We start from the raw sequence: 16,466 nt of genomic DNA, 5'->3' as shown, positions 1-16,466 counted from the left end.
TTCTGCATCCAAAAAATGGCAAAAGGAGTCTTAAAAATGTCCTTTTGCATTAAATATGGATAACACATAAACTGTAACAATGGTTAATGGTTGATATACCAAAAGGAAAAGAATGGACAAATTGACTAATTCAGCAGTTGTGTGTGGTATCCTTGGGTGTAATGGTTGCTAGGAAAAGTATTGAATCAGAAGTATTAGTAGGGGAAAGGTGGGGTGGCCAAATGTCCAGCTTAGTGATTTATATATCACCCCTTTCTTGAGAAAACTATTTAAGAAAAATTATTTAATATCAGAAAGCTGGAGTTTAAAGAGAAGTTCTCAATTGGCTAGTGTTTTCCTGTGATGACATTATGGAAATGTGTGGGTGTCACATGATGGGGGTATGCTATAAGATTTAGTGGGGGTTGTAGCAAGGGCTTAAAAGCCATATGACTTGCAATGCAATCTCTAACCACAAAGAATTACCCATGCCTCACAGGACTTTCACATATTCTGCTAGCTATATATGGACTTGATAGGGTTATCTAAGCCTCGACTCTACTTCCATTCGACATGTAAACATAGTTCACATATCAACACGGTGCATTATTTCACAAATTTTACATATAACAAACTTGTCACAAATACAACTCTTCAGTAACTCAAAGGAAAATCAGAACTGTTCAGCTTTTTTAAATGGATATCATGAACAAGAAAGTTGCAAGGTTGGTTGAGGTACCTAGATAACACACTGTATCAGATTGCATTTTTAACTGTCACATTTATGGAGAAATCATGTACCTGTGCAAGCAGCCATGTCTAATCAATTAGTTACTAAAGTATATATTATGGTATTGTAATCACTTTCTTTGACCAGTGTAAAACGTGAGTGCAATTAAACCAGCCACGCATTAAAAATATAAGAAAAACTACACAGAAAAGGAAGAGCTTAGTAAATTATAAAAATATAAAATTAATTTTGTGGACACAGGAAAGCTAATTAATTCTCTCTCATTCCCTTCTGTAAATCAGAGAGTCATTTATTTCATCTGAAATCAGAGGCAATATAATTATGATCAGAAGATTCAACTGAATCACATAAGTGAAGGTGCCCCACAGAATCACAAGGGAATAAAAGGTCTCAAGAGATGCACTTTCGTTACTCTGACTACCAAACTATGCTCTCAGACAAGATCAAATTTGATTGTTCTGTAATTTTACATTTCAGACACATGTCATGTATGCCAGATTAAGACACATTTTAAATATAGTCCCTCCATGAGAGTTGTAAAGTATCTGGTTTGCAAGGGCTTTCAAGCATTAGCAAAATATATTTCTCAGTGATCACAAAATCACATATGGTAGGCAGCTTTAGGGTGGGCAAAGCAATCAATGCTACTTCTGAGTGATTGCTCAACTAAAGTGTCTGAAATATTTCCTTTGTGTTTTCTTCTTTTATCAGTAAGATAAAAAGAAAAGAGTATAATCTTTAGGGGATGGCAGATAATCAAAGCTTTGAGTCTCCTGTGGGTGCAGAAAGCATTTCATCATGTTTCTTTTGGAGATTGAATGCAACTCTGAGATTTAATAACTTCCACACACACAGGTGTAAGGGTGGAATAACAAGTAGGTCAAAGACAACTACAGAAGCATTTTGCCATCTTTGGATTCTTCTAAGGATATTTGTTCAGTATACCCAATCAAGAAAAGAGGAGATATTCAACCTCTCACCAACAGGCAGAAAGCAGGTCAGGTCACAACTTGGTATTTGGGAGAAAAAGGGAAAGAGTTGTGACCTTGGGGAGGTGACAAATTATAGCACCCAGTACTTCTTTGAGTATGACTTCTGCTTGGTGCCAGGTCCATGCCATTTTAACATTTCAAAAGGGTACCTTAGCAATGGGTTTGGCTTTTAGGAATTCTACAATAAGTTTGGATTCAGAGAATGCAAGAATTTGAAGTTTCCATGGAGTCAGAGAGTCTGCATTTCCCACTCCATCTATCTCAGAGTTAAGGAAGCTACATAAAGTGCAGCAAATAACCAATGCCACAAAGTGTTAGTGACAGAAACAGGACTGGAGCCTAAAGTTCCAAACTCTTACCCTGGTATTTTTTTCATAAAACCATGCAAAAGCAGGTGATACTTAGAAATCTGAAATATATTGGACTTGTGTTTATTTCTGTAGGAAAATACCTTTGCTGATCTCCTGTCAAATATTTGAATTCATTGGAATTTGCTTATTTATGTCTATCATTTTTTTCAATAGTCAGAGATGGGCTGAATTTTTACTACATGATACTGAACAGGAAATTGTAAACTTTTTTTTGTCAATCCTAGGTTCTGAATTTTATAGTTTCTTCTCTACTCATTTTATTATTTAATGGGAATATTGTAGATGTAATAGGACATCTTTCCTACAGGTTATAGATGTTCATGTTACCTCTGTGGCAAAAGCATGACACCTCTTTTATCTAGGAGATAAAAGAGCACATCATCTACTGCATAAAAACATCTATGCTAACATACAAATTGCCAGGAGCACTAAGCACCTAGCACATGCAGTTACTGAATTCAGCATTATATATATTCTAACTAATATGTGTATGTTATAACCAATTTTTACATAAAGTTGCTAAAATAAAATTATTAACCCTATTTAATAGGTAAAAAACTGAGACTCCAAAAATGTAAGTAACATGCTAGAAATCACTGAAGATAAATCACACAGCCTTGATTTGTCCATTCACACTAAAACAGCAGAAAGCAGGATGTTTTATGATTGGCAAAGAACCTTATCATAAACTGCCTCATTTAACCAGCACCTGGAATCTAAGGAAGAAGAGATGATGTCACAATCACATTTTCCAGTTGAATGACGTGAATTGGCCAGCACATAGTTCAGTTGCAGAGCAGATTCCTGACTCCTGGAGTTGGGTTTGTACCAAGAATCTCACACTTTTCTCATTGCTGCAGTCTGATGTCACACCTGCATTTTCAATTTTCAATATTGATCTTTGGGTCTGTTTCTTCATCTATTAAATGATCAGTTTGGGTGAACTGTCCTAGGTTTAACAATAGGTTTATTTCTCTCCCTCTACAATAGGAAAAAAAGAGTAGGCAACCAAGAAATTTTTTTTAACTTTTTCCCCGATGTGTGATTTTCACATTGCTTTGTGGGACAGTGGTGGGAAAAGAAACCAACAGAGCACTATATGTGAAACTAACAGTCCTATACTCAATGGTTGATTCTGCAACTTACTTATTGAGTAATAGTGCAAGTCCTCCTTGTATGATGCATTTTTTCTTCAACAAATTTACCTATGAAATGATATATGCACTCGCATGCAGTGAGAATGAGCTGAATTAGAAGAGGCCAGTAATTTGTTATTTTCATCATTTAACAGCTTTTTGGAGGTATAATGAACATGCAATAAATTGCATATAATTAAAGTACACAATTTGATAGTTTTGTTATATGAAAAATCCATGAAATCATCACCTCAAAGTAGTGAGCTTATGCATCATCCCCCAAAATTTCCTCATGCCTGTTTGTAATCTCTCTCTCCTTTTCCCCTTCACACATCTGCTCCCCAGGCAATGACTGATGTGCTTTCTCTCAGTCTCTACTAACTTGCATTTCCTGAAGTTTTATGAATGGAATCATATCATTTATATACCTTTATATATGGCTTTTTTCAAACAATGGCATAATTGTTTTGAGATTCATCACATATCCAGCATGATGTATCCATGAAAAGTTCCTTTTTAAATTGCTGAGTAGTATTTTCTTTTATGGAAATGCCACAATTTTTTATACAGTCACCTATGGATGAGAATTTGGTCAGTTTTCAGTTTGGGCCTATTAAAAAACAGCCAAACATTTGGCTGTTGTCTATATGCTATGAACATTTGTATATTAGCCTTCATATATACATGTACTTTCTTTTATTTTGGCTAAGAGTCTAAGAGTGGTGTGGTTGGATCATAAGGTGGACAGCTGCATGTTGGATTTTATAAGAAACTGCTGAAGCATGTTCCAAAGCAATGTTACCATTTTATATTACATTCCCACCAAATAGTGAGGGAAGTCCCAGTCCATCAACTTCTTTGTCAATACTTGATATATTACTCTTTTAAAATCTATTCATTCTAATAAATGTGTGGTAATAATTGTGATTTTAATGTGAATTATCCTAATGACTAATGGTGTTGAGGATCATGTATTTATTTGCCACACATATATCCTCTTTGGTTAAGTGTTTAAATCTTTGGGCCATTCTCATTGGGCTGACAGTTTTCTTATTATTCAGAGTTTAATAATCAGTTCTTTAACAGAAATATACTTTCTCTTGGGATCTAATTTGTCTTTTCATTCTTTGTCTCTATTCAACATGATATGCATATTCATAATATTAAGAATGAATTGAACAGGAATAAATATAAAAACTTTTAAATGATAAGCTCTTGGACCAATATATGGTGTTATTTATTTATTAGAAACTGTTTTTTGTTATGGTTGATTATATTCCATGTAAATTTAAAAGATGAGCGTCCTACTTCTATTCACTCTAGGACTTAAAGTGTCTTATTATGAGTGGCCACATTTCTGTGAAAGGCATATAAAATACTTCTCTACTTTCTTGTGAGCAGCAGCAAACTCTTTAAGGCAATTACAGTTTAACTTCTCCCTTCAACTTTAGATATGAAGTACTGCTCATTTATAAGTTATTTTTCCCCCACTTCTCTCTAGGAAATCTTGCAGTGGGACCTGATAATCATAAAAGGGAGGAAAGACTTAAGAAATACATGCTTCTGTGTGACCACAGCAATGAACAACCCTTTCTCTATTCTCTCCTGAGTGAGGGCTCCTTTAAACTTATCTGTTAGCTGATTTATACTATTGGTTAGGCAACTGAATGTTCCCAAAGATACAACTGTGTCTTCACGTTAATTAGGCTTCATGTGTGACCACTGAGTGCTTGCAAAAATCAAGGAAACCTAGAGAACAGGTTCCATGTTCATGCATATGATAGCCAAAGCAGGAAAGGAAAAGCAAACACAAAAATAAAAGTTTAACCACCAAAAAATCACATCTCCATGGAACACAACAAAGTGTAGTGGGCTCTAGGGCCTGACAGACCAGCTCTATGGTTTATTGACTATTAACTTTGGTGGTTACTTAATATCTAACCTTTATTTATTTATTTTTCACATGCAAAATGGGAGTAATGATGACATTTGCCTCATTGTCATGAGGATGAAATTGTGCAGTGCCTGTAAAACACTCAGTAAAAGTCTGACATGTACTTAGTGTTCAATAACTCCTTACTTTTTTTTTTTGCATGGGACTCTGGCATGGCAGGTGAGAATTCTACCATTGAGCCACTGTGGCCTGCCCAACTCCTGACTTTTTAAAAAATATTATTATGCTTTTGATATATTCCTCACCCTCTACTACAAATATTTCATTTTCTGTATATGGATGCGTAATTTAGTTATACTTTGAAATTCATTTTGTGCTTCCTTTCTATGCCTACCTGAAATGAGAGTTTACATTTATATATTACCTGAATTCATCATTGTTTTGTTTTAGAAAGAAGTAGAGAATGCTATAAACAACTCTTCTTTACTAATTAATAAAATGGATAATTGCACAGACCAGGTCAAGCATCTGATGCCATGTGATAAATGACCTCACAGCACCAAGGAAATTATAAAATCCTAACTTTATATCCCCAAGAAGCTAATAACTTCATTTTTAATGGGCACCTGGAGAAGACATATGACCATCACTTTCACCAAAATCATTTGAATTGCCCTATTGATCATAGAATATTTTTTTATTTTTAAAATATTATTTTATTACAGAAGTAGATATACAGAAAATCAGGTAGCAAATACAGAGTTTGCATATAACACCTCATTATTAACACATTACATTAGTGTGATAACTTTGTTACAATAGGAAGAATATTATTATCATTGTAGTTTTAACTGTGGCCCATAGTTTAAATTTGGTTTCACTGTGCTGTACAGTCCAATGTTTGTGTTTTTTAATTCTGATAACATATATACAACTGATATCTCCCTTTTAATACTGTTCAAATATATAACTCCATGGTGTTAACTATGTTTACAATGTTGCATTATCATGACCAACTATAATCAAAATTTTCTATCACACAAAACAGATATTCTGCAGTAATTAATCATTAATTTCTCATTCTCTATATCCACTCTAGCACCTGATAAACTGTAACCTACATTCTCACTTTATGAATTCATTTAATTAAATTATTTCATGTAAAAGAGATAATCAATATGTGTCCTTTTGTGTATGGCTTATTTCACTCAAAATAACATCTTCAAGTTTCATCCATGTTGTCACATGTATCAGAACATCATTCTTTTTCATGACTGAACAATATTCCATCATATGTATGTGCCACATTTCATTCATTCATTCATTTGTTTATGGATGATTGATTTGCTTCCAATTTTGGCTACTGCAAATAATGCCACTATGAATATTGGGGTGCAAATATCAAGTTGTCTCAGAGCCACAGACACCTCCATATCAGCCCTATGGGAAGAAGATCTGACTTCAGTATGGACAGAGCATCACAGTCCACATAGCCCTATAGAGAGGCCTTTGAATTCATGGTCAGAAGCTCATCCTATCATCACCTTTGGAAATTGATGCAGAAATAGAATTTTAATGCCCCTCTCCAATAAAAGGAACCAGTTCATCCTCCAGTAATGGCTAATACAAGGTCCATAAAGACTGTGGGTTCCTTGTGACTTTGCTGATGGAATTTCCTCTGTCACACAGGAGTGTTTCTTTTTCAGCCTGGTGTTAAATATTCTGTGCAATGAACGCTCAACTTAGATCCTGTTGTGGTCCATCCCTGGGTCCAGATCCCTGTGGTCCCAGTCATGGCCCATGCCCAGAATTATAGAGTACTGACAGTCAAGTCTGAAATCTCAGCTGTACAAATCCCTCCACTTGAAGTTGCCATTTCCTTCCAGATTCCTGGTAGCAGTGGAACCCAAGGGTGTGCAGAACCTATATATACAACTCCCCAAAGAAGGGTTATATTATACTCTTTAAATATTTAAAGTGAGTCTTTAAAGGCTGACTTTAAATATTTAAAGATAGACTCTAAAGACTCATTAAATGATATGTTAACAAACAACACTAATGGAAATATGGTCTCACTTGGAGATAAAGTCAATATCTGAATTTCAGGCCTTTTATCATTATGAGGTCTTGGCTTTGCTCAACAGTGTTATTCCAGTTGTTAAAGCTGCCAGCATACAATACACCAGAAATTTTTTGGCTTTTACAGAGGAGATTATTTTGGTTACAAATTTACAGTTCTGAGGCCATGAAAATGTCCAAACTAAGGCATGAAGAAGTGGATACCTTCACTTGAGAAAGGCTGATAATGTCTAGAACACCTCTGTCATTTGGGAAGACATGTGGCATGTGCTTTCTGGTCTTCTCCTGGTTGCACTGCTTTCAGTTTCTGATTCCACTGGTTTTCTCTCTGAACATCTGCAGATCCTTTCTTGCTCCTCTGGGGATATTTCTCTGATCTCTCTGATTCCTTTGGATCCACTCTTAGCATACCTGGGGTGTCTCTGTCCCTGTGTCCATCACTTGATTTTTATCTCTCTGCTGTCTGTATTAGCTCTGGTTTTAAATGGCTCTCTTTCATAAATAACTTCAGAAAGGATTAAGATTCCCTTGAATTCAGTGAGTCATATCTCCATGGAAACTACCTAATCAGTAGGTCCCACACACAGCAGATCTGCAATAACAAAATTGGATTAAAGGAACATGGCTTTTCTGGGAATACATAATAGTTTCAAATCAGCACAACTATCCCTGAAAGAGCATGGCAATAAATCTTGTTTCCTTTTCTCTTACTCAATTCACAATCTGGAATCCTGTGCGCTTAAAATTTCTTGGCATTTTGTAAATCATGGCCAACTTTATGGTGTTTTATCCCCAGCAGACCTGGTTTCAAACAAGAAGTTATAGCATTATTCCACTTGGATATTTAAAGGATTTAAAAAGGCAATTATGATCACTAATAAAGGATAAGATATAAATGAGATGCATCTATTTTATGTGAGATGATGTGACAGTCAGATTGAGAACTGAAGAATGAGGAATTGGCCAAGCAAAGAGTTAATGGTACAGCATTCACGGCAGAATAGAAAGGACAAATGTTCAGAAGGAAAAATCACTTTAGGAGCTCAAGGAATAAAAGGGAGAGTAGAGCAGAGTGTATGAGTATGTAACTGGAGAGTTAAGAAGATGGCGCATGGGGCCTTGGCAGGACACAATAAATATGGGTTTTATTCACAGAAACTCTTCATGCAAATGGCCTTGGATAATAAGATTATGATGAAGTTGGAGCATGACAGAAGCAGCAGGATGAGCAAGGCTTGTTTGTGGACAAACGAACACCTACTTATATCTAACCTACCATGATAGGAAATATACAAACTGGCAAGAAGATGTCTCTACCCAAGTTACTGAATCTATCCTAAATATTGTGTCTTAGGGAAATTTACTGATTGATAGACAAGAGACTAATGTAAGAAAATATTGCTATCCCTACACATTTGACCTTGCCTATGTCACTTCTCATCCTGCCTTCTAAAAAACATGCTCAGACCTCCCTGATATCACTTTCCCCCTTTCTCTGGCTTCTCCTTTATACAAAAGTATGCTATCCCCTCTCGTTTTTTTAATCATTTTTTTGTTAATTAACGGAAAAAAGAAATTAACCCAACACTTAGAAATCATACCATTCTACATATGCAATCAGTAATTCTTAACATCATCACATAGATGCATGAACATCATTTCTTAGTACATTTGCATCGGTTTAGAAGAACTAGCAATACAACAGAAAAAGATATAGAATGTTATTATAGAGAAAAAAATAAAAGTAATAATAATAGTAAAAAAAAACCCTATAGTTCAGATGCAGCTTCATTCAGTGTTTTAACATGATTACTTTACAATTAGGTATTATTGTACTGTCCATTTTTGAGTTTCTGTATCTAGTCCTGTTGCACAGTCTGTATCCCTTCAGCTCCAATTACCCATTATCTTACCCTGTTTCTAACTCCTGCTGGACTCTGTTACCAATGACATATTCCAAGTTTATTCTCGAATGTCAGTTCACATCAGTGGGACCATACAGTATTTGTCCTTTAGTTTTTGGCTAGACTCACTCAGCATAATGTTCTCTAGGTCCATCCATGTTATGACATGCTTTATAAGTTTATCCTGTCTTAAAGTTGCATAATATTCCATCGTATGTATAAACCACAGTTTGTTTAGCCACTCTTCTGTTGATGGACATTTTGGCTGTTTCCATCTGTTTGCAATTGTAAATAACGCTGCTATAAACATTGGTGTGCAAATATCTGTTTGTGTCTTTGCCCTTAAGTCCTTTGAGTAGATACCCAGCAATGGTATTGCTGGGTCGTATGGCAATTCTACATTCAGCTTTTTGAGGAACCGCCAAACTGCCTTCCACAGTGGTTCCACCATTTTAATTCCCACCAACAGTGGATAAGTGTGCCTCTTTCTCCGCATCCTCTCCAGCACTTGTCATTTTCTGTTTTGTTGATAATGGCCATTCTGGTGGGTGTGAGATGATATCTCATTGTGGTTTTGGTTTGCATTTCTCTAATGGCCAGGGACATTGAGCATCTCTTCATGTGTCTTTTGGCCATTTCTATTTCCTCTTCTGGTAGGTGTCTGTTCAAGTCTTTTTCCCATTTTGTAATTGGGTTGGCTGTCTTTTTGTTATTGAGTTGAACAATCTCTTTATAAATTCTGGATACTAGAACTTTATCTGATATGTCGTTTCCAAATATTGTCTCCCATTGTGTAGGCTGTCTTTCTACTTTCTTGATGAAGTTCTTTGATGCACAAAAGTGTTTAATTTTCAGGAGCTCCCATTTATTTATTTCTTTCTTCAGTGCTCTTGCTTATGGTTTAAGGTCCATAAAACCACCTCCAATTGTAAGTTTCATAAGATATCTCCCAACATTTTCCTCTAACTGTTTTATGGTCTTAGACCTAATGTTTAGATCTTTGATTCATTTTGAGTTAACTTTTGTATAGGGTGTTAGACATGGGTCTTCTTTCATTCTTTTGCATATGGATATCTAGTTCTCTAGGCACCATTTATTGAAGAGACTGTTCTGTCCCAGGTGAGTTGGCTTGACTGCCTTATCAAAAATCAAATGTCCATAGATGAGAGGGTCTATATCTGAGCACTCTATTCAATTCCATTGGTTGATATATCTATCTTTATGCCAATACCATGTTGTTTTGATCACTGTGGCTTCATAATATGCTTTAAAGTCAGGTAGTGCGAGACCTCCAGCTTTGTATTTTTTCCTCAAGATGTTTTTAGCAATTCGGGGCACCCTGCCCTTCCAGATAAATTTGCTTATTGGTTTTTCTATTTCTGAAAAATAAGTTGTTGGGATTTTGATTGATATTGCATTGAATCTGTAAATCAATTTAGGTAGGATTGACATCTTAACTATATTTAGTCTTCCAATCCATGAACATGGTTTGCCCTTCCATCTATTTAGGTCTTCCGTGATTTCTTTTAACAGTTTTTTGTAGTTTTCTTTATATAGGTTTTTTGTCTCTTTAGTTAAATTTATTCCTAGGTATTTTATTCTTTTAGTTGCAATTGTAAATGGGATTCGATTCTTGATTTCCCCCTCAGCTTGTTCATTACTAGTGTATAGAAATGCTACAGATTTTTGAATGTTGATCTTGTAACCTGCTACTTTGCTGTACTCATTTATTAGCTCTAGTAGTTTTCTTGTGGATTTTTCAAGGTTTTTGACATATAGTATCATGTTGTCTGCAAACAGTGATAGTTTTACTTCTTCCTTTCCAAATTTGATGCCTTGTATTTCTTTTTCTTGTCTAATTGCTCTGGCTAGAACCTCCAACACAATGTTGAATAATAGTGGTGATAATGGATATCCTTGTCTTGTTCCTGATCTTAGGGGGAAAGTTTTCAATTTTTCCCCATTGAGGATGATATTAGCTGTGGGTTTTTCATATATTCCCTCTATCCTTTTAAGGAAGTTCCCTTGTATTCCTATCTTTTGCAGTGTTTTCAACAGGAAAGGATGTTGAATCTTGTCAAATTCCTTTTCTGCATCAATTGAGATGATCTTGTGACTTTTTTGCTTTGATTTGTTGATATGGTGTATTACATTTATTGATTTGCTTATGTTGAACCATCCTTGCATACCTGGGATGAATCCCACCTTGTCATGATGTATAATTCTTTTAATGTGTTGTTGGATACGATTTGCTAGAATTTTATTGAGGATTTTTGCATCTATATTCATTAGAGAGATTGGTCTGTAGTTTTCTTTTTTTGTAATATCTTTGCCTGGTTTTGGTATGAGGGTGATTTTGACTTCATAGAATGAATTAGGTAGTTTTTCCTCCACTTCGATTTTTTTGAAGAGTTTGAGGAGAGTTGGTACTAATTCTTTCTGGAATGTTTGATAGAATTCAGATGTGAAGCCATCTGTCCTGGACTTTTCTTTTTAGGAAGCTTTTGAATGACTAATTCAATTTCTTTACTTGTGATTGGTTTGTTGAGGTCATCTATTTCTTCTTGAGTCAAAGTTGGTTGTTCATGTCTTTCCAGGAACCCATCCATTTCATCTAAATTGTTGTATTAATTAGCATAAAGTTGTTCATAGTATCCTGTTATTACCTCCTTTATTTCTGTGAGGTCAGTAGTTATGTCTCCTCTTCCATTTCTGATCTTATTTATTTGCATCCTCTCTCTTCTTCTTTTTGTCAATCTTGCTAAGGGCCCATCCATCTTATTGATTTTCTCATAGAACCAACTTCTGGTCTTATTGATTTTCTCTATTGTTTTCATGTTTTCAATTTCATTTATTTCTGCTCTAATCTTTGTTATTTCTTTCCTTTTGCTTGCTTTGGGATTAGTTTGCTGTTCTTTCTCCAGTTCTTCCAAGTGGACAGTTAATTCCTGCATTTTTGCCTTTTCTTCTTTTCTGATGTAAGCATTTAGGGCAATAAATTTCCCTCTTAGCACTGCCTTTGCTGCATCACATAAGTTTCGATATGTTGTGTTTTCATTTTAATTCGCCTTGAGGTATTTACTAATTTCTCTTGCAATTTCTTCTTTGACCCACTCGTTGTTTAAGAGTGTGTTGTTGAGCTTCCACGTATTTGTGAATTTTCTGGCACTCCATCTATTATTGATTTCAAACTTCATTCTTTTATGATCTGAGAAAGTGTTTTGTATGATTTCAATCTTTTTAAATTTGTTAAGACTTGCTTTGTGACCCAACATATGGTCTATCTTTGAGAATGATCCATGAGCACTTGAGAAAAAGGTGTATCCTGCTGTTGTGGGATGTAATGTCCTATAAATGTATGTTAAGTCTAGCTCATTTATAGTGATATTCAGATTCTCTATTTCTTTATTGATCCTCTGTCTAGATGTTCTGTCCATTGATGAGAGTGGGGAATTGAAGTCTCCAACTATTATGGTATATGTGTCTATTTCCCTTTTCAGTGTTTGCAGTGTATTCCTTACATATTTTGGGGCATTCTGGTTCGGTGCATAAATATTTATGATTGTGATGTCTTCTTGTTTAATTGTTCCTTTTATTAGTATATAGTGTCCTTCTTTGTCTCTTTTAACTGTTTTACATTTGAAGTCTAATTTGTTGGATATTAGTATACCCACTGCTGCTCTTTTATGGTTGTTATTTGCATGAAATATCTTTTCCCAACCTTTCACTTTCAACCTATGTTAATCTTTGGGTCTAAGATGTGTTTCCTGTAGACAGCATATAGAAGGATCCTGTTTCTTAATCCATTCTGCCAGTCTATGTCTTTTGATTGGAGAATTCAGTCCATTAACTTTTAGTGTTATTGCTGTTTGGATATTTTCCTCTACCATTTTGCCTTTTGTATTATGCATATCATATCTGACTTTCCTTCTTTCTACACTCTTTTCCATGCCTCTCTCTTCTGTCTTTTCGTGTCTGACTGTAGTGCTCCCTTTAGTATTTCTTGCAGAGCTGGTCTCTTGGTCACAAATTCTCTCAGTGACTTTTTGTCTGAGAATGTTTTAATTTCTCCCTCATTTTTGAAGGACAACTTTGCTGGATATACGAGTCTTGGTTGGCAGTTTTTCTCTTTTAGTAACTTAAATATATCATCGCACTGTCTTCTAGCTTCCATGGTTTCTGCTGAGAAATCTACACATAGTCTTATTGTGTTTCCCTTGTATGTGATGGATTGTTTTTCTCTTGCTGCTTTTAAGATCCTCTCTTTCTCTTTGACCTCTGACATTCTAACTAGTAAGTGTCTTGGAGAACACCTATTTGGGTCTAATCTCTTTGGGGTGCGCTGCACTTCTTGGATCTGTAATTTCAGGTCTTTCATAAGAGTTGGGAAATTTTCAGTGATAATTTCTTCCATTAGTTTTTCTCCTCCTTTTCCCTTCTCTTCTCCTTCTGGGACACCCACAACATGTGTATTTGTGTGGTTCATATTGTCCTTGAGTTCCCTGATACCATGTTTAAATTTTTCCATTCTTTTCCTGATAGTTTCTGTTTCTTTTTGGAATTCAGATGTTCCATCCTCCAAATCACTAATTCTTTCTTCTGTCTCTTTAAATCTATCATTGTAGGTATCCATTGTTTTTTCCATCTTTTCTACTTTATCCTTCACTTCCATAAGCTCTGTGATTTGTTTTTTCAGTTTTTCTATTTCTTCTTTTTGTTCAGCCCATGTCTTCTTCATGTCCTCCCTCAATTTATCGATTTCATTTTTGAAGAGGTTTTCCATTTCTGTTCGTATATTCAGCATTAGTTGTCTCAGCTCCTGTATCTCATTTGAACTATTGGTTTGTTCCTTTGACTGGGCCATATTTTCAATTTTCTGAGCATGATCCGTTATCTTCTGCTGGCGTCTGGGCATTTAGTCAGATTTCCCTGGGTGTTGGACCCCACAGGTTGAACGATTTTTCTGTGAAATCTCTGGGTTCTGTTGTTCTTATTCTGCCCAGTAGGTGGCGCTCGTGGCACACGTTTTTCTGCGGGTCCCACCAGTTAAAGATGGTGTGACTCCTTTAACTTTGAAAAACTCTCACCGTGGGGGAGGTTCAGCAGCCGAAGCGGCTTCGAAGAGTGCCAACCAACCCGGGGGTCAGAATGTGGGGAGGGTCGCCGGCCGCCGCAGCCTGGGAGAGTGCCCATCCGAATTTCCTAGTTGGCCCAGGGCACCAAGCGTGGCGGGAGGGCGCCAGGTGCCGTGTCCTGGGAGAGTGCACCATTCCCAGCCGGACTGGGAAGTCACGTGTTTGGAAAGGACCCCCCCCCCGGTCACCGTTCTCTGTGGTCTGGGGATTTCTGATCCAATTCTCTCAGTTGGTCCAGGGGCCTTGTGTGGTGGGGGCACCAGCCGCCATGGCTTGAGGGGACTGCCTGCCCAATTCTGCCAGCTGGCCCAGGAAGGAGGAAGGGAGGAACTTCGGCCACTTGCCGCCCCTCCTGGGAAAGCCCATGCCCCTCGGCAATCTCACTGGAGCTGGTTCTCCCAGACAGTCAGCTGTTCCAAGATGGGGTACGCTGTCTTTTTGATCTCTGTTGTGGCTCTGGGAGCTGTTCTGTATCATTTCTACTCCCCTAGTAGCTGTTCTGGAGGAGGAAAGGTGAGGATGGCAAGGCTGTCAAGGACAGTGGAGGAGTCGGTGAAGGCGGAAGAGGGCGTGGTGGTGGTTGGAGAGCCACTGCTATCACAGAGGAAGCATTGGTCCTGGTTGTTCTAGGAGAAGATGCATCTAGCTCCTGATCCTGCAGAAATCACACAGCCCCTTCCCACAACTCCATTTCCTGCCCATCCCCTCATAGAATATTTTTACTGGCAGGAATTTTAAGAATCAGCACAAACAAAGCCTTCACTTACTTAGAATTATAAACAATTATTATAGTATCTCTGGCTGATTTTTTTTATCTTTAGTTGACTGTTTACAATGACAGGGAACTTAACTACTATTATCAATAAATCAAATCAAGGCAACCATAAAACCAAAGAAATGGATAAATGAAACCACTCAGTGGTGACTGAGTTCATTTTTATGGGCATTACTCAGGACCCTCAAATGCATATCATCTTCTGTGTGGTCATCCTGGTGGTCTACTTGTTCAGCATGGTGGGGAATGCTAGAATGATTATCTTGGCCATAACAGACATGCAGCTTCACTCATCCATGCATTTTTTTTCTTTGCAGCTTCTCCTTTATTGATCTGGGCTACTCTTTGGACATTGCCCCCAGCATGTCATCTGACTTCCTAAGTAAGTGTGATGTCATCTCCTTCTCCAGCTGTACCACCCAGTTTGCTTTCCTTGTAAATTTTGTGGATGCTGAATGCTATGTCCTGGCAACCATGGCCTGTGACCATTCTGCAGCCATCTGTCAACCCCTCCATTATAACACTCTCATGTCCAAGCAGGTCTGCTTGGCCCTCATGCTGGGCTCTTACCTGGTTGGTCTGGTGATTTGGTAGCCCATACTTCCCTCACCTTCAACCTCAGTCCCTGTGGTTCCAATATCATCAACTACTTCTTCTGTGAAATTGCACCACTCTTGGCCCTCTCTGTTCAGACACCTGTTATTGGTGTGAGCTTACTCTTTAGTCTGTGTGGTTTCATTGAATTCAGCACCATCCTTATCATCTTCATTTCCTATGCCTTCATCCTCATCACCATCATCAGAATGCACTTGGCTGAAGGTCACATTAAGGTTTTCTCCACCTGTAGGTCTCACCACATTGGTATCACCCTCTGCTATGGAGTAGTCATGTTTATGTACCTGAGGCCAACATCCAGCTACTCCCTGGACCAAAAAAAGTGCGTGTTTATACTCTACACTATTATCCCCATATTGAACCCCTTGATCTACAATACGCAGAACAAGGATGTAAAAGCTGCTTTTAAAAAAGTAATTGGGAAAAAAACCTCAATAAGAAAATGAAAATATGTTATTATCACAGGCAAATGAAAGTGATAGAAGAATGATGAAAGAAAATAGAAAATGTAAATAGCTTTTAAAGAAATATTACCCACCTTACCATCTACTTACTGAAAGAATCTTATAGTTGAAAGGATTTCTGTAATTTTTAACTCTTCAATCTGAAAGAAATATGAATTATTATTTTTGAAAGACACACTGAACAAGGTACATTGGTTTTTTCTTTGTTTTACTTAAAGGTGATTCAAATATTGATTGTAAATAGAGGCAGGAATTGAAAGTGGAAAACACGAAACATTCAGTCACTCTAAAACAGTTGTTTTTTCAGGGGCAGGATAAGTGCTAGGGCCAAATGTTTAAACATTCTCTACACTGAATGAAAGCAGGAGAAA

General features: G+C 36.9%; 1 pseudogene; it reads left to right on the top strand.

Annotated features, from left to right (window-relative positions):
- The first annotated feature begins 15,138 nt into the window (after positions 1-15,138).
- Positions 15,139-16,077, top strand: LOC143672742 (olfactory receptor 5AR1-like; annotated as a pseudogene).
- Positions 16,078-16,466: the final 389 nt, after the last annotated feature.

Source organism: Tamandua tetradactyla (genome assembly GCF_023851605.1).
Source record: "Tamandua tetradactyla isolate mTamTet1 chromosome 15 unlocalized genomic scaffold, mTamTet1.pri SUPER_15_unloc_1, whole genome shotgun sequence".
Classification (NCBI taxonomy): Eukaryota; Metazoa; Chordata; class Mammalia; order Pilosa; family Myrmecophagidae; genus Tamandua; species Tamandua tetradactyla.
This window is presented reverse-complemented; position numbering and strand designations above follow the sequence as displayed.